At 31.5% G+C, this 20,445-nt stretch overlaps 1 non-coding gene across 1 annotated transcript; it reads left to right on the top strand.

Moving 5' to 3' along the window:
• Nucleotides 1-9,948: 9,948 nt before the first annotated feature.
• Nucleotides 9,949-10,057, top strand: LOC112699787 (small nucleolar RNA R71). Its single transcript, XR_003152725.1, has one exon. It is a non-coding gene; the product is annotated as a small nucleolar RNA R71 (small nucleolar RNA).
• The last annotated feature ends 10,388 nt before the right edge of the window (nucleotides 10,058-20,445 follow it).

Here is a 20,445-nt window from a genome sequence, read left to right as displayed (position 1 = left end):
TTTTTATTATATTTATAATAATTTTAGATATTTTTTCATTTAGGTTTAGATATTTTTTATATTTTAAATATTTTTTCTCTTTTGCTTTTGCATATTTCTTTTCAATTGATAATTTTTTGTTTGTTTGTAACTTAATTAATAATTAAATATTATTGGCTAATATCCTGATTGATTACTTAGCATAATTGGATAACTATATATGTAATCATTTCATGGATGAATTACCATGAAAAAATTTGATATTATTGACTATGTGTTTGGCCATTAAATTGATAATGATTAGGGTCGGTAAACGGGCCTAAATTTGTCAGATCGATTTGTGTAACCCGTCAAGAAGGCGAGTCGGGCTGAAAAATTGAGATTGTCAAACATTAAAAGCTCGTCTAATTTGTACCGTTTAAATCGCGGGTTTTGACGGCGCGGAGCGGGTTTTTTCACTGGGCTCAGGTTTTTTTTTTTGAAAATGTTCTAATTTAGTATTTTGAATTATATTTTATGTTTGATTGATTATGTTCTAAACTTATAGATGTTTAATTATATGTTTTGGACAATATTTATTTTACTTTGGACAATATTGGTTTTATTATTTTATTTCAAAAATTTAGTTTATGATTATGTTTATTACATATTTATAATTATAAAGACTTTAATGTTTATGAATTTAAAAATTATAAATTTTTTATATTTTTTAAAATTATAAATTTGTTAAAATAATTGTGAAATTATATATATTATTTAATATTTAATAGTAAAAAAGATAAATTTAGTGGACTTGGTCTTAGGGGTGGCAAAGCGGGCCGGCCTGCCCCCTCCCCCCCCCCCCGCGCCTAGGCCCGCCTCATAAACGGGGCGGACCGACCCGCCCCGCCAACTAAAATGGGTTTAAAATGCTAGTCCACCCCACTTTATGGCAGGTTGGCGGGCTAGCCCGCTTGACTCTTTTTTTTGAAAAATAAAATTCATTAAAATTAATCAAAAAATAATAATTAAAAAATAAAATACAAATAAAAAATAGTCAAATTATAATATAATTTTTTTATTTTTTTTAATTTTTAACTTCAATAAAATTGTTCAAAATAATATTTTTCAATAGAATCATCTTTATTTTAAAAAATAAGTCACATAATTTGAACATATATACGAAATTGTAAAATAAAATAAATAAAGTTAATAACTAAATGAAGAATAAAAATAAAAAATGAAAAAAAAGTTTTTAAAAATTCTATAATTATTAATTTTATAATATAGTAATCACTCTTTTATTTAATAAAAAAAATATTCGGTCCAACGAACCGATCCGTCCCATCCTGCCAATTTGATAATGTGGGTTTGGCGGATTTTTTTAATTTGTCGGACTCTAAATCTTAACCCGACCCACCTTTTTAGCGAGTTTAGCGGATCGACTCGATCCGTTTTGCCACCCCTACTTAACCTGCCAACCCGCTACTCATTAAAAACAAACATTTGGCGGGATAAAGGGGGATAGACTTACTCGTTTGTCATTCCTAATGATGATTATCATCATAAAAAATTTCGGCTAAAAATTACATTAGATGATGATATTAAAACATAAAATCGAATTATGACTGTTATAGGCTAGCATAACAAACAAGGTATGTCATTAGAAAAAAATATTAAATGAATAAATTATTTTTATAATTAAGTTTAACTACTTTTTTATTGTTTTTATATATTGTTTTCGGCTGATTTTTATTATTTCAATTAGCTATTGAACTAATTTGTACTAATATGACTTAGTTATGTAGCATTGTCATTAAAAAAAAGATTTCATCATGTTTTTAAATAAGTTCCAAAAATTAATCCAAAATTAAAGTATATTGTTGTGTTATCCAAAAGCACTAAATGGGTATCTGTTATTTGATAAAAGTGTCATCCCATATTCAAAATATTGAATGAAAATGTCATTCAAAAATAAATTCCAAATTGGAACAAAAAAGTTGCAGTAATCCGTATAATGCACGGAAACGTCACTGGCCTAATAAAAGAGAATGGTTAACTTCATCAAAAAATATGTCAGTTCTTTTAACACAGTTAAAAGATTGAATCTTTTGACCGAAATAAACTTAACAATCTGATTTGTTTAAAAAATTTTGCTTATAGAAATTTTAAGATAAATGTTAGAAAGTTAACAGAATTTATTATATTTAGCTATTATTTTATTATTAATTTAATTTTTTTAGTCTAATAATTTAATAATATGTATATTTTATTCTATATTTTTAAATATTAATAATTAACTAATAGTAAAAAATAATAAATTATGATGGTTTTTTAATATTTTTTAAATTTTAATATTATATTATAAAATATTTTAAAAAAATTTTAAACTTAAATGATTAAATAAAAACATGTGAATAATTATATGTCTAATAAAGTTGAGAACATGAATTTAATATAAGCAGTAGAGATCAGATAATAATAAATTAATAATAATAATAATAATAGAAAAATGATTAGAAGGATTAATAATTAGGGTGTGTTTGGTTTGTATTTGTATTTTTTATTTTTATTTTCAGTAATTTTATTCTATTTCTAAAATTTTGTGAAAAAAAAAAAGAGTAAAACCAATAAAATTTTATTTTTTATTTTCTCTTTTTTTTGTTTATAAAATTTTAAAAATAGAAAACATTAAAAATAAAAATAGAAAATAAAAGACAAACCAAACGCATTCTTGATAAGCCTAATTATCTTCTTAATTTTATAAATAATTGATCCTTGTTAATTTTTTTATATTTTATTTATATATATTTTTCTCTCCTAGTCATAAAATTTTTTATTCCTAATTTACACACACACACAATTTTTGGGTAATATCATAATGAAGAATAAAATTAAGTAAAAAGTAAAAATTATTTGTTTTACAATAGAAAAATATTTAAATAATAAAAGCATAATATACAATACACATTTTCTTAAAAATTTAATTACAATCTTTAGTTTTCACCCAACTTTATTTTATATCAAGGTTCCTTGGTTTCTGCTCCTTTCTATTCTCAAACTCTACACGTATCCCTTTCTATTAGGACTTTCACAATTCTTTGGTGAATTTTTGTTGTAATGTTCACGGTTGTCCCGCAAGTGTAGGTGAGGGTTATGCTTTGGAGCTGCATATTTACATTAGCATTACTTATTTGAGTTATTTCTAATAAGTATATAGTGTGGAGCAATAAGTTCCATGCATAAACTCTAATGCTAGTTTCACCATGTTTTTAGCATATTCTTGGCATACATCTCTGTACAACGAAAAGAATTTGAGGGAATAGAAAGTGATATAAAACTAAATGTGTGGATAAATTAAGAATAAAAAATTTATGATTATTAAGAAAAGAAAAATGCACATGAATAAGATATGGACAAATTTGATAAATGTCAACTTTATAGAATTAAGAGAATAATTAGATTTATTAATTAGTCCTTCCAATAATTTATCATAATATGTCACACAAATTGCAAAAGAAGTCTCTTTATTTTGAACTAGATAGAGTTTTTTATCCAACAAAAAAAAAAGCAAAATTAATATTTAATCAAGAGAAATATTAGAAATTAATATTTTTTATTAACATTAATCAATAATTTAAATTAAAACCTTATTTTATACTATTAAAATTTAGTGTTTAAAAGTTAGGATATAAAATTTAATAAGACTTAATGGATGAGAAAATAATAGAATCCAGGTACTTCCTACAATGGTCTTTCATTGCAACTTTATCATCTAACAATAAGCCAAGTTGAATACAAAAATTCAAAATACGTAGCAGAGAACCAAAGACAATAATTGGAGGTCAAAAGTCGTTAGAGAAGACTATTTCATTGCAGGTAACTACTAATGGTAAGACCTCATATTTTTTAAAATTATATAATAAATTATTTATAAATTATAATATTTATTAAAAATTATATTTTCATATATTTTTATTATTAATTAGATAATTTTTATATTAAATTTATAATTTTAGTAATTAAAATATAATAAAAATTTTATATACTTTAATTTTAATATCTAAATTTTAAACTTTATTTTATGAATAAAAAGATTACTTTTATTACCTCTAATTCTTGAGTTAAAATATTTATTTGATAAACAAATAGTATTTTTTTTAAAATAATTTTGTTGGATTAAAATTGGTTTTTAATTATTATACTATCTATCTTAACTCTAAAATTCTCAAAACAAACCCTAATTTCTACAACAAACCCTAAAACTCTGACATAAACTTTATACTCACCCTAAAACCCTCTTCCCTCAAAACAGACACACTACCTCCTCCTTTCCCCCCTTCTCCTGGGCAACAGCGGAAGAAGAGAAGAAGAGATGAGAGGGGGAGACGGCGCCAGCGAGGAGGGGCGTCACCGTCGCTGTTGAACCGTCGTGGAGGAGAGAGAATGACTGCACGAGGGAGGAAAGCCGAAAGGGAGATGACGCGATCGTAGAACTCGTCCCGCTACTACCCGCGTTGCCATCCATAGAGTTGTGAGATGTTCGCCGTCGTCGTTGTTGGGCCATCGCCGAACTGCATGCTGCCGTCGAAGTTTTCAGCGTTGCCATCAAAGCGCCAGTGAAAGGAGAGAACACGAAAAGGGGAAGGAGCTGGAATTGCTGTTGTTACTGCCGCTGCTGGGGGCCAGCCACCATCACCGAGCTTCTGCCATCGTTTTACTCGTCGCCAGTGATTTTGAGCATGATTCATTGTGAATATTATTGAAATATGATTGGCAAGGATAGTGGTCTTATCGTGCTTGCGTATTTGATATTGAAATGTGAATATGGTTGATGTTGTGAGGACGGTGGTTTTTTTCTCATGGATTTGGCAAGGTGAGGATGAAAGATTCTCTCTCTTTGTCATGGTATGGATGTGGAAAAGGTGGAATGGCACTGACGATGACCAAAAGCATGGGTTTGAAATTTTCACAAAATAGATTTTCATTGCTAGTATAGTTCCAAACCCGAACAATTGACAATCAATCCAATTTAAATTCAACGATGTCACAAGCAATACAAAATTAACCGAGAGTATTTAAATTCTCAGGTCGTCTTTCCTAAGAGTTGCAATTAAAATATCATATTATTGGCTATTAGGGAGAAATGGGGGTTGGATGATAACAAGAAAATGTAAAGTGCAAGAAATTAAATGATCATGCAAAAAATGTAAATAGCAAGAAATATAAATAGCATGTAAGAAAATAAATGAAAAGCAAGTAAAGGTAATAAAAATGGAATTTAAATATTAAAAAGAACTCTTGGTGAGAATTGGGTAATTAAGACTTGCTATCCTAGTTGTGAACCACAAACATGGTAATTGTGTGTGGATTAATCCCAATTAGTCAACCCTACATCGAGGATACGTCAACTAGGCATAATTAATCTCAATTCCTAAGTCCTAAGTCAACACTATTTATGGGTCACTTAGAGTTAAGGGGAACCAAATTAATTAACAACCCTCACACAATGTGGAATGAACATCCACCACTCAAGTTCATCACCCAAACACCCAAATTCCAACCAAGAGTAAGAAAAACTATGCTAAAATCCTACCAAGCATTTTATCAAACACTTGGTAGGCATAGAAATAAATCATGATAAAATAACAAAAAATAATAAATGCTACAACTACCAAGCAATAAAAATAAAGATAGCAACTTAATAAAGCAATAAATAACATGAAAATATAAATTGCATTAAATGTAAATTAAAGTAACAAGAGTGCAAATACATAAAGGTAGCAAAAATGGAGAAAATGACAAGATAAGCTAAGGAAATTAAGACAAGAAAACAAGTAAAGGTAGAAGAAACTAGATTAAAACAAGAATTAAAAAGGAAAATAACAAGAAAAGTAAACTAAGACCCCTAATTTCTAGAGAGAAGGAAGAGTTTCTCTCTCTAGAAGACAACCTACATAATGCTAAACTAAACTAACCTTAATTTCTCCCCCCTCCCCTCCCCCCTTTCACATGGAGTGAGGCCCTCTTAGATATAGGAAGAATCAGCTTCAGAAAGTCCAAAAACTGGGCTCTGGAGGCCCAGAAATCGCCCCATCAATTTTTATTAAGTGAGTCACGTGCTGGGATGTGTGTACGCACAGATGTGTGCGTACGCACACACACAAGATATTGTGCGTACGCACACATGGCTTTATGGTTCTTGTGCGTACGCATAGTGGTTCGTGCACACGCTGGTGCACGAAATTGTGATCTCAATGGCGCCAACAACTTAGTACGCACAATTGTAATCTCAACTCTTTTTCACAACTTCGCACAACTAACCAGCAAGTGCACTAGGTCGTCCAAGTAATAAACCTTACGTGAGTAAGGGTCGATCCTACGGAGATTGTCGGCTTGAAGCAAGCTATAGTCATCTTGTAAATCTCAATCAGGCGGATTCAAATGGTTATAGAGTTTTGATAATTAAAAGATAAATAAAATATAAAATAAAGATAGAGATGCTTATGCAATTCATTGGTGGGAATTTCAGATAAGCGTATGGAGATGCGTTGTTCCTTCTGAATCTCTGCTTTCCTATTGCCTTCATCTAATCCTTCATACTCCTTTCTATGGCAAGCTGTATGTTGGGTGTCACCATTGTCAATGGCTACTTCCCGTCCTCTCAGTGAAAATGGTCCTCTACGGTTTCTGTACGACTAATCAACTGTCGAATTTCTCGTCTCGGATTAAAAATATCATGCACAGATATCGTATGGCTAATCAGCTGTTGGTTCTCGATCATGTAGGAATAGGATTTACTATCCTTTTGCGTCTGTCACTACGCTCTACAGTCACGAGTTTGAAACTCGTCACAGTCATCCCTTCCCAGATCGTACTCGGAATACCACAGACAAAGTTTAGACTTTTCGGATCTCAGGAATGCTAGCAAATGTTTCTAGCCTATACCACGAAGATTATAATCTCAGATTCAGATGCCCCATTGTCAGAGGGGAGTCGATGTGAATCGTTGATTAGAAACCCAAGAGATATACATTCAAGCTTGTTTTCATGTAGAATGGAAGTGGTTGTCAATCACGCGTTCATAAGTGAGAATGATGATGAGTGTCACATAATCATCACAGTCATCATGTTCTTGTGTGTGAATGAATATCTTAGAATAAGAATAAGCATGAATTGAATAGAAAAATAATAGTACTTTGCATTAATACTCGAGGAACAGCAAAGCTCCACACCTTAATCTATGGTGTGTAAAAACTCCACCGTTGAAAATACATAAGTGATAATGGTATTCATTGGCTTTGGCCCTAGAGGGGGAACCAGAATAACCAAGACTAGTCTAAGGACTAAACGTTCAAAGATGAAAATACCATAGTAAAAAGTTCTATTTATACTAAACTAGTTACTAGGGTTTACAGAAATAAGTAAATGATGCAGAAATCCACTTCCGGGCCCACTTGGTGTATGCTTGGGTTGAGCATTGAAGCTTTCATGTGTATAGGCCTTCTTTGGAGTTAAACGTCAATTTGTAACTTGTTTCTGGCATTTGACTCTAGCTTGCAACTTGTTTCTGGCGTTTAACGCCAGAATAGGACAGAAAGCTGGCGTTGAATGCTAGTTTGCATCATCTAAACTTGGAAAAAGTATGGACTATTATATATTGCTGGAAAGCCCTAAAAAGTATGGACTATTATATATTGATTGGTAAAGAGAATATAGGGAAGAGGATAGGATTTGATTGGTGAGTGGTGTTTTGGATAGAGTGTTATAGAGATGTGTGAGGGGGAGAGAGAGGTGGGATAGGTGGGGATCCTGTGGGGTCCATAGATCCTGAGGGGTCAAGGATTTGTCATCCCTGCTCCAATTAGGCGTGTAAACGCCCTTAGTGTGCAATCTTGGCGTTTAACGCCAGAGTACTGCTTGTTTCTGGCGTTAAACGCCAGCTTTTATTCCTTTCCTGGCATTAAACGCCAAGCTGCAACCTGTTTCTGTTATTTAACACCAGCTTGTTGCTTCTTTTTGGCGTTTAATGCCAGTCTGATGCTTCTTTCTGGCGTTTAACTGCCAGACTGGGCGTTAAACACCCTTTCTGCTACCCTTACTAGCGTTTAAACGCTAGTAAGTTTCTCCTCCAGGGTGTGCTATTTTTAATGCTGTTATTTTTCTTTAATTTTTGCAGTTGTTTTTATGACTCCACATGATCATCAACCTAAAAAAAAAGAAAATAACATAGATAAATAAAATTGGGTTGCCTCCCAATAAGCGCTTCTTTAATGTCAATAGCTTGACAGTGAGCTCTCATGGAGCTTCACAGATGTTTAGAGCATTGTTGGGACCTCCCAACACCAAACTTAGAGTTTGAATGTGGGGGTTCAACACCAAACTTAGAGTTTGGTTGTGGCCTCCCAACACCAAACTTAGAGTTTGACTATGGGGCTTTGTTTGACTCCGTATTGAGATAAGTTTTGCTTTCTTCCTCTCCATGGTTACAGAGGGAGATCCTTGAATTTTAAACACAAGGTAGTCCTCATTCAATTGAAGGATCAACTCTCCTCTGTTCACATCAATCACAGCTTTTACAGTGGCTAGGAAGGGTCTTCCAAGGATGATGGATTCATCCTCATCCTTCTCAGTGTCTAGGATTATGAAATCAGCAGGGATGTAAAGGCTTTTGACTTTTACTAGCACGTCTTCTACCTGTCTATGAGACTTTTTCATGGATTTGTCTGCCATCTCTAATGAGAATTTGGCAGCCTGTATCTCAAAGATTTTCAGTTTTTCCATAACAGAGAGTGGCATTAAGTTTATGCTTGACCCAAGTCACACAGAGCCTTCTCAAAGGTCATGGTGCCTACATATAGGGAATTAAGAATTTACTAGGATCCTGTTTCTTTTGAGGTAATGTCTGCCTAACCAAGTCATTCAGTTCATTGGTGAGCAAGGGGGTTCATCCACCCATGTCTCATTACCAAATAACTTGGCATTCAGCTTCATGATTGCTCCAAGGTACTTAGCAACTTGCTCTTCAGTAATATCTTCATCCTCTTCAGAGGAGGAATAGTCATCAGAGCTCATGAATGGCAGAAGTAGGTTCAATTGAATCTCTATGGTCTCTAGATGAGCCTCAGATTCCGTAGGTTCCTCAAATGGGAACTCCTTTTTGTCTAGAGGACGTCCCATGAGGTCTTCCTCACTGGGACTGACGTCTTCCTCTTCCTCTCTAGGTTCGACCATGCCAAGTAAGGTTATGGCCTTGCACTCTCTTTTTGGATTCTCTTCTATATTGCTTGGGAGAGTACTAGGAGGAGTTTCAGTGACTCAGCTGGCCCACTTGTGCCTCCAAATTTCTAACGGAGGACCTTATTTCATTCATGAAATTTAGAGTGGTCTTAGATAGATCAGAGACTATGTTTGCTAAGCTAGAGGGGCTCTGCTCAGAATTCTCTGTCTGTTGCTGAGAGGATAATGAAAAAGGCTTGCTATTGCTAAACCTGTTTCTTCCACCATTATTAAAGACTTGTTGTGGCTTTTGTTGATCCTTCCATGAGAAATTTGGATGATTTCTCCATGAGGGATTATAGGTGTTTCTATAGGCTTCACCCATGTAATTCACCTCTGCCATTGCAGGGTTCTCAGGATCATAAACTTCTTCTTCAGAAGATGCTTCTTTAGTACTGTTGGATGCATTTTGTAAACCATTCAGACTCTGAGAAATCATATTGACTTGCTGAGTCAACATTTTGTTCTGAGCCAATATGGCATTCAGAGCATCAATTTCAAGAACTCATTTCCTCTGAGGCGTCCTATTACTCACAGGATTCCTTTCAGAGGTGTACATGAACTGGTTATTTGTAACCATTTCAATGAGTTCCTGAGTTTCTGCAGGCATTTTCTTCAGGTGAATAGATCCACCTGCAAAATGGTCCAATGACATCTTAGACAATTCAAACAGACTATCATAGAATATATATCCAGGATGATCCATTTTGAAAGCATATCAGAAGGACACTTTTTTGGTCAATTACTTGTATCTTTCCCAAGCTTCATAGAGGGATTCACCTTCTTTCTGCCTGAAGGTTTGAACATCTATTCTAAGCTTGCTCAATTTTTGAGGAGGAAAGAACTTGGCTAAGAAAACCGTGACCAACTTATCCTAAGAGTTCAGGCTATCTCTAGGTTGAGAGTCCAACCATATTCTAGCTCTGTCTCTTACAGCAAAAGGAAAAAGCATAAGCTTATAGACCTCAGGATCAACTCCATTGGTCTTAACAGTATCACAGATCTGCAAGAATTCAGTTAAGAACTAAAAAGGATCTTCTGATGGAAGTCCATGAAACTTGCAATTCTGTTACATCAGAGAAACTAATTGAGGCTTTAACTCAAAATTGTTTACTCCAATGGTAGGGATTGAGATGCTTCTTCCATGGAAGTTGGAATTTGGTGCAGTAAAATCACCAAGCATCTTCCTTGCACCTCCACCATTGTTATTGGGTTCGGCTATCTCTACTTCTTTTTCAAAAATTTCAGTAAAGTCATCTTCAGAGTGTTGTGTTTTAGCTTCTCTTAGCTTTCTCTTCAGAGTCCTTTCAGGTTCCGGATCAGCTTTAACAAGAATGTTCTTATCCTTGCTCCTGCTCATGTGAAAAAGAAGAGAACAGAAAAGAAGAGAAATCCTCTATGTCACAGTATAGAGATTCCTTTATGTGAGTAGAAGAAGATAAGAATAGGAGAAGGAGAAGAGAAGAATTCGAACACAGAGAGGAAGAGAAGGTTCGATTTTTAAGATGAAGAGAAGTGTTAGTAAATAAATAAATAAATAGAAGGAGAGAGAGGGGATTTTTCGAAAATAATTAAAAGGAAAAGGAAAATATTTTGTTTTTATTTTAAAATTTTGTTAGAGTTCAAAAATTAAGAGAAGAGGCAAAATAAAATTAAAATTTGAAACAATTAGTTAATTAAAAGAATTTTGAAAAAGAGGAAGGTGATTTTTGAAAATTAGAGAGAGAAAGTAGTTAGGTGGTTTTGAAAAAGATAAGAATTTTAAAATCAAACAAAAAGTCAATTAGTTAATTGAAAAAGATTTGAAAATCAATTTTTAAAAAGATAAGAAGTTAGAAAAGATTTTTTTGAAATCAAATTTTTGAAAAAGATATGATTTGAAAAAGATATAATTAAAAAGATATGATTGAAATGATATGATTAAAATTTATTTTGAAAAAGATTTGAAAAAGAAATTTAGAAAGATTTGATTTTGAAAATTAAAATTAATGACTTGACTAACAAGAAACTAAAAGATATTATTCTAAAATTTAAAGTTTGAATCTTTCTTAACAAGAAAGTAACAAACTTGAAATTTTTGAATCAAAACATTAGTTGTTAGTACTAATTTCAAAAATTATGAAATAAAGATAAGAAAAGATTTTGAAAATCAATTTTTAAAAATTTTTCGAAAAACATGAAATAAAAATGAAAAAGATTTGATTTTGAAAAAGATTTTGAAAAGATAAATTTTTTAAATTGAAATCTTGACTTGACTAACAAGAAACAATTTATTTTAAAAATTTTGACTAAGTCAACTCAAAGATTTTGAAATTTATGAGTAAAATAAGGAAAAGATATTTTTTTATTTTTGAATTTTATGAGGAAAAAGAGAAACACAAAGATGACTCAAAACATGAAAATTTTGGATCAAAACCAATGATGCATACAAGAACACTTTGAATGTCAAGATGAACACCAAGAACACTTTGAAGATCATGATGAACACCAAGAATACTTTGAAGATCATGATGAACATCAAGAACTTATTTTTGAAAAATTTTCAAGACAAGAAAAACATGCAAGACACCAAACTTAGAAATTTTTAATGGTTAGACACTAACAAAACAATAATGCATATGAAAAATAAGAAAAGACACAAAACAAGAAAATTTAAAGATCAAACAAGAAGGCTTATCAAGAACAACTTGAAGATCAAGAAGAACACCATGCATGAATTTTTTGAAAATTTTAGGAAAATAAAAGCATGCAATTGACACCAAATTTAAAATTTGACACTAGACTCAAACAAGAAAAACAAAATATTTTTGTTTTTATGATTTCATTAAATTTTTTTGAATTTTTTTTCGAAAATTAATTTTTGAAAAAAAAAAGAAGAAAAATTTTGAAAGATTTTTGAAAACTTTTTGAAAATAAAATAAAGGTTGAAACAAGAAGAAAATTACCTAATCTGAGCAACAAGATGAACCGTCAGTTGTCCAAACTCGAACAATCCCCGGCAATGGCGCCAAAAACTTGGTGCACGAAATTGTGATCTCAATGGCGCCAACAACTTGGTACGCACAATTGTAATCTCAACTCTTTTTCACAACTTCGCACTACTAACCAACAGGTGCACTGGGTCGTCCAAGTAATAAACCTTACGTGAGTAAGGGTCGATCCCACCGAGATTGTCGGCTTGAAGCAAGCTATGGTCATCTTGTAAATCTCAGTCAGACGGATTCAAACGGTTATAGAGTTTTGATAATTAAAAGATAAATAAAACATAAAATAAAGATAGAGATACTTATGCAATTCATTGGTGGGAATTTCAGATAAGCGTATGGAGATGCGTTGTTCCTTCTGAATCTCTTCTTTCCTATTGCCTTCATCCAATCCTTCATACTCCTTTCTATGGCAAGCTGTATGTTGAGTGTCACCGTTGTCAATGGCTACTTCCCGTCCTCTCAGTGAAAATGGTCCTCTACGGTTTCTATAGGGCTAATCAACTATTGGATTTCTCGTCTCAGATGAAAAATACCATGCATAGATATCGTATGGCTAATCAGCTGTTGGTTCTCGATCGTGTAGGAATAGGATTTACTATCCTTTTGCGTCTGTCACTACGCCCTACAGTTGTGAGTTTGAAGCTCGTCACAGTCATCCCTTCCCAGATCCTACTCGGAATACCACAGACAAGGTTTAGACTTTTCGGATCTCAGGAATACTGCCAAATGTTTCTAGCCTATACCACGAAGATTCTAATCTCGGATTCAGATGTCCCATTGTCAGAGGGGAGTCGATGTGAATCGTTGATTAGAAACCCAAGAGATATACATTCAAGCTTGTTTTCATGTAGAACGGAAGTGGTTGTCAATCACGCGTTCATAAGTGAGAATGGTAATGAGTGTCACATAATCATCACATTCATCATGTTCTTGTGTGTGAATGAATATCTTAGAATAAGAATAAGCATGAATTGAATAGAAAAACAATAGTATTTTGTATTAATACTCGAGGAACAGCAAAGCTCCACACCTTAATCTATGGTGTGTAGAAACTCCACTGTTGAAAATACATAAGTGATCATGGTGTTCATTGGCTTCGGCCCTAGAGGGGAAACCAGAATAACCAATACTGGTCTAAGGACTAAACGTCCAAAGATGAAAATACCATAGTAAAAAATTCTATTTATACTAAACTAGTTACTAGGGTTTACAGAAATAAGTAAATGATGCAGAAATCCACTTCCGGGTCCACTTGGTGTGTGCTTGGGCTAAACATTGAAGCTTTCACGTGTAGAGGACTTCTTTGGAGTTAAACGCCAGTTTGTAACTTGTTTCTGGCATTTGACTCTAGCTTGCAACTTGTTTATGGCGTTTAACGCCAGAATAGGGCAAAAAGCTGGCGTTGTCATCTAAACCCGAGCAAAGTATGAACTATTATATATTGCTGGAAAGTCCTGGATGTGTACTTTCCAACGCAATTAATAGCGCGTCATTTGAGTTTCTGTAGCTCCAAAAAATTCATTTTGAGTGCAGGGAGGTCAGAATCCAACAACATCTGCAGTCCTTCTTCAGCCTCTGAATCAGATTTTTGCTCAGGTCCCTCAATTTCAGCCAAAAAATACCTAAAATCATAGAAAAACACACAAACTCATAGTAAAGTCCAAAAATGTGAATTTTTCTTAAAAACTAATAAAAATATACTAAAAAGTAGCTAGATCCTACTAAAAATTATCTAAAAACAATGCCAAAAAGCGTATAAATTATCCGAACATCAGACGCACACTTCAATGTGTGCTTTTCCTTTGTTTTCTTCACGTTTTTTCCTTTTGTACATGCTTCCTTCCACTTTTGCCTTGCCAAACTTGCCTCTAGGATCTAAAATTACTCAACAAACATGACATGGCGTTGAATGGCATAAAAGTAAAATTAAAATCACTAATTTAAGCTCAAAATAACATGTTTTCACAATTAGGCACAATTTAAAGCAAAAACACAAAAGCATGCTATTTACATGAATAAATGTGGGTTTATGTGATGAAATCCACTCAAATCAATCCAAAATATATCGTTAAATATGGATTTATCAGGCACTCTCCTTTGTATTATTTTCACCCACATCTTTCTCTGTTTGCAAGGTGGAAAGGCACACTGTTTCGATGTGGAAAGACACTCTCTTTCGTAATTCCTCCAGGAGAAGGTGAAAAGGCACACTTCTTCGATGTGAAAAGGTACTCTCTTTCGTTTGTGTTCTTCCTAGGGATGCGCAACCTAGAGACAATGTCTGGGTTAGCTACCAGATGTATGTGTCAGGTTCTGGTAGTTTAACCGACACGTGAGCTCACGGCCAGTAGGACATGCATGCATCATACTATATTTGTTTGCTATTGTTTGGGTGTGCTTAAGTATTTTGGTTGCCTATTTGATGAATTCTGTCTAATAGTTAATTGTGATACTTGTTGTAACTATTTTCAAATTATATTTGTCTTGTATTGTTTGTGCTTGTGATTGGTTCTGTCTTGAGACTGAGTATTGGTGAATAAATTGATGCTTTTGATGATAGTGTGGTTGATTTTATTTGAGCCGGAGATCGTAATTGCTTATATGTTGGGCGAGAGGCCGTGGTTTGCTTATTGGTTAGGCTAGAGGCATAAATTGATTATCTGTTGGACTAGAGGGTGTAATTCAATTTTATTGGGTCGGAGGCCGTGGTCGGTTTTATGTAGGCCAGAGGCCAAGGTCAGTTTTATTTGGGTCAGAGACCGTGGTTGATAAGTTAGGTATGTATTGATTATCTTATGGGATATTATGTGAGCTTTGAAATTTTTGAAATCAAATAGTGAATTTGAATTTTAGATAATCATTTGTTGTGATCTTTGAGAAAGATTCATAAGACGAACGATGATTATTGTTTTTGAAATTCATTCTTCTTTTTATACATATCCTCTTATGACAATTCTTAAATCCTCTGCTGAGAACCTGTGAAGACGATGTATTCACCCTTTACATACTTCTCTTTTCAAGATAGATGAAGAAGCTGTGTGAAGTTTTGGCTCTGTTCTTAGCTGTGATGTTTTGTTTAGATATATTAGTTATAGTTTTTCCTTCGTTTTTGTCATTAGGATTTGTAAGAGAGATAGAAGTTGCAATGATATGTATGTATATAATATTTATAAGTAGTTGCTTGTGTAAGAAGTTTTGCATTTATGTATACGCATGTTTGTCAAGTGAAAAAGAACGTTCGGTTTTCAAAGAAAACAATGATACGATTTTGAGTTAAAGATTCCTATTTTATTATTAAGTATATAGAAGTCGTTGTAATATTATAGCTAGTTATTAAAGTAGCGCAGGCGGAAGCGTGATATTCTAGTAGTAAAGATGTTATAATATTCTTTACCCAATTTTCGACCAATAATAAATAACAGGATCTAATTAATTATTAAATTTATTTAGATACATTTAATTAATTAATACTCTTGGTTAAGAAAAAAGAATCATCATAAACTCATTCAAAATACTATAATTTTGCCATAGATCATTCCTCTCTTCTTCTTCTTGTTGAATTTTGTCATTTTTAAAACTTTTAGATGTGCTTGATAATAATTTTTGTGTGCATAGAAAATTTTGGATATTGAATACTACTTTTGGACATGTTAAGAAGAAATCGTGTCTACATGAATTATTTTAGATATGCTTTGTTCGGAAAGATACATAATTTTCTCATACCTTTGAATTATGCAATCTAATTATTATATTTGGATGTCTGATCATCTTCATAATGCATGGATATCTCTCTGTTAACCAGTTACACAATTCAAGTTAGAGAGCTTATAACATTAGGGCAGAAAAAATAAATGTTTAATTATTCTGTTGGCCTTATAATTTTGTGAAATTTTTAATTATGTCTCAATATTTTTTTTAATTGAGTTCTTGAATCAATTTTTTCTTTTAATTAAGTTTCTATACTTTTATTTTTTTTAATTGGGTCTCTGCACCAATTTTTTTTAATTGGGTCCTTATATAATTAAGTTAATTACTGCTAAGAGAGACCTAATTGAAAAAAAAATTGGTATAGAGACCTAATTAAAAAAAATATAGAAACCTGTCACTGTATTCGATGGTCCCAGAACGTTTGGACCATTAAATGGTCCCATAACAAAACATATTTTTTTAAGTTTTTTAACAACGGCTAAATAGTTCTTTTCTAATTTTAATTATAAACTAACCCCATATATTTATTTAATTATAAAAACTAATTTTTATTTTATAAATTATTATTTTATCATTTATCTATTATGTTTATTAACAATCAAAATAAAAAACAATAATGAATTAGATATTCCATTGATCATAATAAACTTTTTGGCCATTCCAATCAATTAAAAGTTTATATTTGATCGGTGACGTTCGTCCAGGACTGTGAAATCGTGTTTATTTGAAAATCAGTCGATTGAATTTCGGATTTCTCATAACTCAATCGATTGGATTACAGGTTATCACAAACAATCGATTGAAAATTGCAAGGCAATATGATTTTTGCAAAAATCAATCAATTGGTCATATTATCCAATTGATTGAACGATGACTAAAATGTTAGTTTTTTAAAATTCAATTGATTTCTTATACTACCTGATCGATTGAATGCTCCAAAGCAACTTGAGGTCTCACAATTCAATCGATTGATTGTCTTACCCAATCGATTGAAGTTATCAAAGCAATATGAATTTACTAAATTCAATCGATTGGTTGTGTTACCCAATCGATTGAATTGTGTACTACGCCGTTTTTAATTTTCTTATCATTTTTATAAATTATTATCTTATTATTCATCTATCTTAACTTTAAAATTCTATCTTCAATTTTTAAGACTTTATTTTGATTTAGATACTCTAATATTATCTTTTCTTTAATATTAACATTATAAATTGGTGAATAATCTGTCACCAATTATTCAATCCCACTATTGGAATCGTGTATCAATCTCTTTATGTATCATGAGAGAGTGGTGCAGGCTTATGACTCGATTCCTGGATAGTTATAATGTCTCTTGACTTACCCTTTTTTGAAATCATGTATTGGCTAGTAATGAATGTTCTTATTTTTGATAGGGAATTCCTTGCTTGAAATGTTCCTCCTTTTTGAGAAATTCATATCAAACACTCCCAACTGGAAATACCGGTGGTGTCGGGGATATCGGCGGTGCAGGAGATATTAAATATTTCCCTATTTTAATTGCTTTTCTCGAATGTTTTGTATTGAAATCCAATTATCCTTCTGTGCTCTTTATCGTGCAGAATGGCGAATTGCTGAGTGATGCTGGTGTCATCCCCGGAGCTGTGAAACAGATGTTCGATATATTGGAGGCTCAGAATGCAGAGCACAATATGAAAGTAACGTTATTAAAGCTTTACAATGAGGAAATAACGGATACGTTATTAAAGCTTTACAATGAGAAAATTGTAAAATCTGAAAATGATAAGTCTAAAAGTCCAATCGCTTTAATGGAGGATTGGAAAGGGGACTTCCATTGTTAATCTAGGAAGAATTGATTAAAAATTTGTAATATATATACTTTATATATATCTTAACAATATATGAACATATTATTAAAATGCTTTGATATATATTGTATGGTGTTTTTTTTTCTAGTCAAGATTCAATAGAGAGGTCAAAACTTGAACAAATGAAAAGAACAAAATAAAATGCAAACTAATAAAAAGATGTGAAATTTTTTACATAAATTAATTATATAAAATAAAATATAATTTACAAGACATAAAATTTGTATGGCATTGTTGTTAAAATAATAAATGAAAATGACATTACTTCGTCATAAAAAAATGAGTTTTTTAAACTAAAATATCTCTATAATGCATAGAAATAGAGAAAAATTGTAAAAGCTTTCAATTGATTGGGTAACACAACCAATTGATTGAATTGGGCAAATTCATATTACTTTGAAGCTTTCAATCGATTGGGTAACACAACCAATCGATTGAATTGGGCAAATCCATATTGTTTTGATGACTTCAATCGATTGGGTAACACAACCAATCGATTGAATTGTGAGACCTCAGGTTGTTTTGAAGAATTCAATCGATTGGGTAGTATAAGCAATCGATTGAATTTTAAAAAACCCACATTTAGTCATCGTTCAATCGATTGGGTAAGACCATTCGATTGATTTTTGCGAAAACCATGCTGCCTAATTTTCAATCGATTGTTTTGTAATAACCTGTAATCCAATCAATTGAGTTATGAAAAACCTGAAATTCAATCAATTGTTTTGATAATTCAATCGATTGATTTTTAAAGAAACACAATTTCACAGCCCTGGACCAATGTCATGGAGTTATTGTTTTTTATTTTGATTGTTAATAAACATAATAGATGAATGATAAAATAATAATTTATAAAATAAAAAATAGTTTTTATAATTAAATATAATATATAGGGTTAATTTGTAATTAAAATTAGAAAATAACTATTTAGCTGTTGTTAAAAAAATTTAAAAAACATATTTTATTATGGGATTATTTAATGGTCTAAACGTTCTGGTACCATCCAATCCAGTGCCTAAAAACCTAATTAAAATTAAACAAACTATGAAGACCAATAGAATAATTAAACTAAAAATAAAATAAGAATTTGGTATAACAAGCTTCATCATTATTCAACAAAGCAGAGCGGCTTAATCATTAGAGAACATGTAATATGGTCAATACAAAGCAAAGCAATGGTTTATAAAAAAAATCAACTTGGTGCATGAAAGATTAAAAAACGGAGAAAATGTACACATGAAAAAGTGTATATATGAAATAGTTCTGGAAGATGGTGAATGAAGTTGAAATGAAAAAAGAAAAAAAAAAGTAGCAATTAAACGGTGTTTAAATTTTTTAAATTCCAAAAGCAAGTTACCTGAAAAAAATTAAGAGTAATCTTAAGAGAATCAATTTTTTTTGTAAATATTAATAAATTTTTTTAAATTATTTTATTTATATTAAATTTTAGATTTTAAAAGTTAGTTAATGTGAGTTAATTAAAAGTTGTTTTTCTACCTTGTTTGAAAAGCCTAAACGATTTATTTTCTAATTTTGTGGGATCTAGTTTATTAGTGGAAAAAAGGGATTGTGAATAAAATATCTTATATGGCAGTTTAAGACAGAATAAAAAATAAATTAAATTCAAAGAATTATATTTTAAAATTGAATTTATTTGAACTTATTAGGTAAGTGTTAGCTAATTAGTCTCTGTTCTTCAGATACCTTCTTTTATACTTATTTTCTTTTTGCGTTCATACCTTCTTTTTATACTAATAAATTTTTTACAAAAATAATAGATATACTATTTGTATATAGAAAAAAAAGTAGTAGGGTGATCCACTTTGTTTTGTTTGTTTTAATTTTAAAAAATGTTATTCATATATCAAAATCAATCATTAAAATTAACTATTAATATATTTTTATATAAAATATATATATAATTTAATTTATTTTTAATATATATTTTATACTAATGACTGATTTTAGTAATCAATAAATTTTAATGTATACATAGCATATTCTTTTAATTTATTCACCGAACCTCATGTTAGTTTAAAATTACTGGATGCAGTCTTTATTCAAAATCACACTTGAGTATACAATACATTTTTATTTTTAATATTGGATTAATAATAGTTTTTTAATTGTGAACTACTGTGATATTTTTTTAAAATGATTTAATTTAGAGAATAAAAATCGGACCATCCTATTTTTAAGAGATATAGAAATTGAATCGTCCGATTTTTTGAGTACACAAATCGAACCCTTCAATTTATATTTAAAAAATAAAAAAATTTGGAGTACAGTAATGTATATCACTCGTTCCATCTAAATTTTTTAGCTAAATGCAAAGTGAGTATATCAAAATAAAATTATTATTGATCACAATATCCTGAGAAAAGATGCAGAAACCATGAATTAACGAATAAGTAGACTTTAGGATGATAAAATTTTGAAACATCCGATGAGAGAAATTAATTAAGTGCATCATGTGGTTGGTTGATGGACACATTAACTAAAAGATGGACGCCAATGTTATTTCTCCATCACTCCATATACATCAACAGAACCGAAGAGCGTACTTAATATCACATTTAAGAAGCCTTCTAATAGTCCCACCAGGCCACCACAGAAATACCTACCAAATACCGACACGGCATCGCCATCACCTAACTCGCTCT

This window comes from Arachis hypogaea, chromosome 6 (assembly GCF_003086295.3).
Source record: "Arachis hypogaea cultivar Tifrunner chromosome 6, arahy.Tifrunner.gnm2.J5K5, whole genome shotgun sequence".
NCBI classification, from domain to species: domain Eukaryota; kingdom Viridiplantae; phylum Streptophyta; class Magnoliopsida; order Fabales; family Fabaceae; genus Arachis; species Arachis hypogaea.
This window is presented reverse-complemented; position numbering and strand designations above follow the sequence as displayed.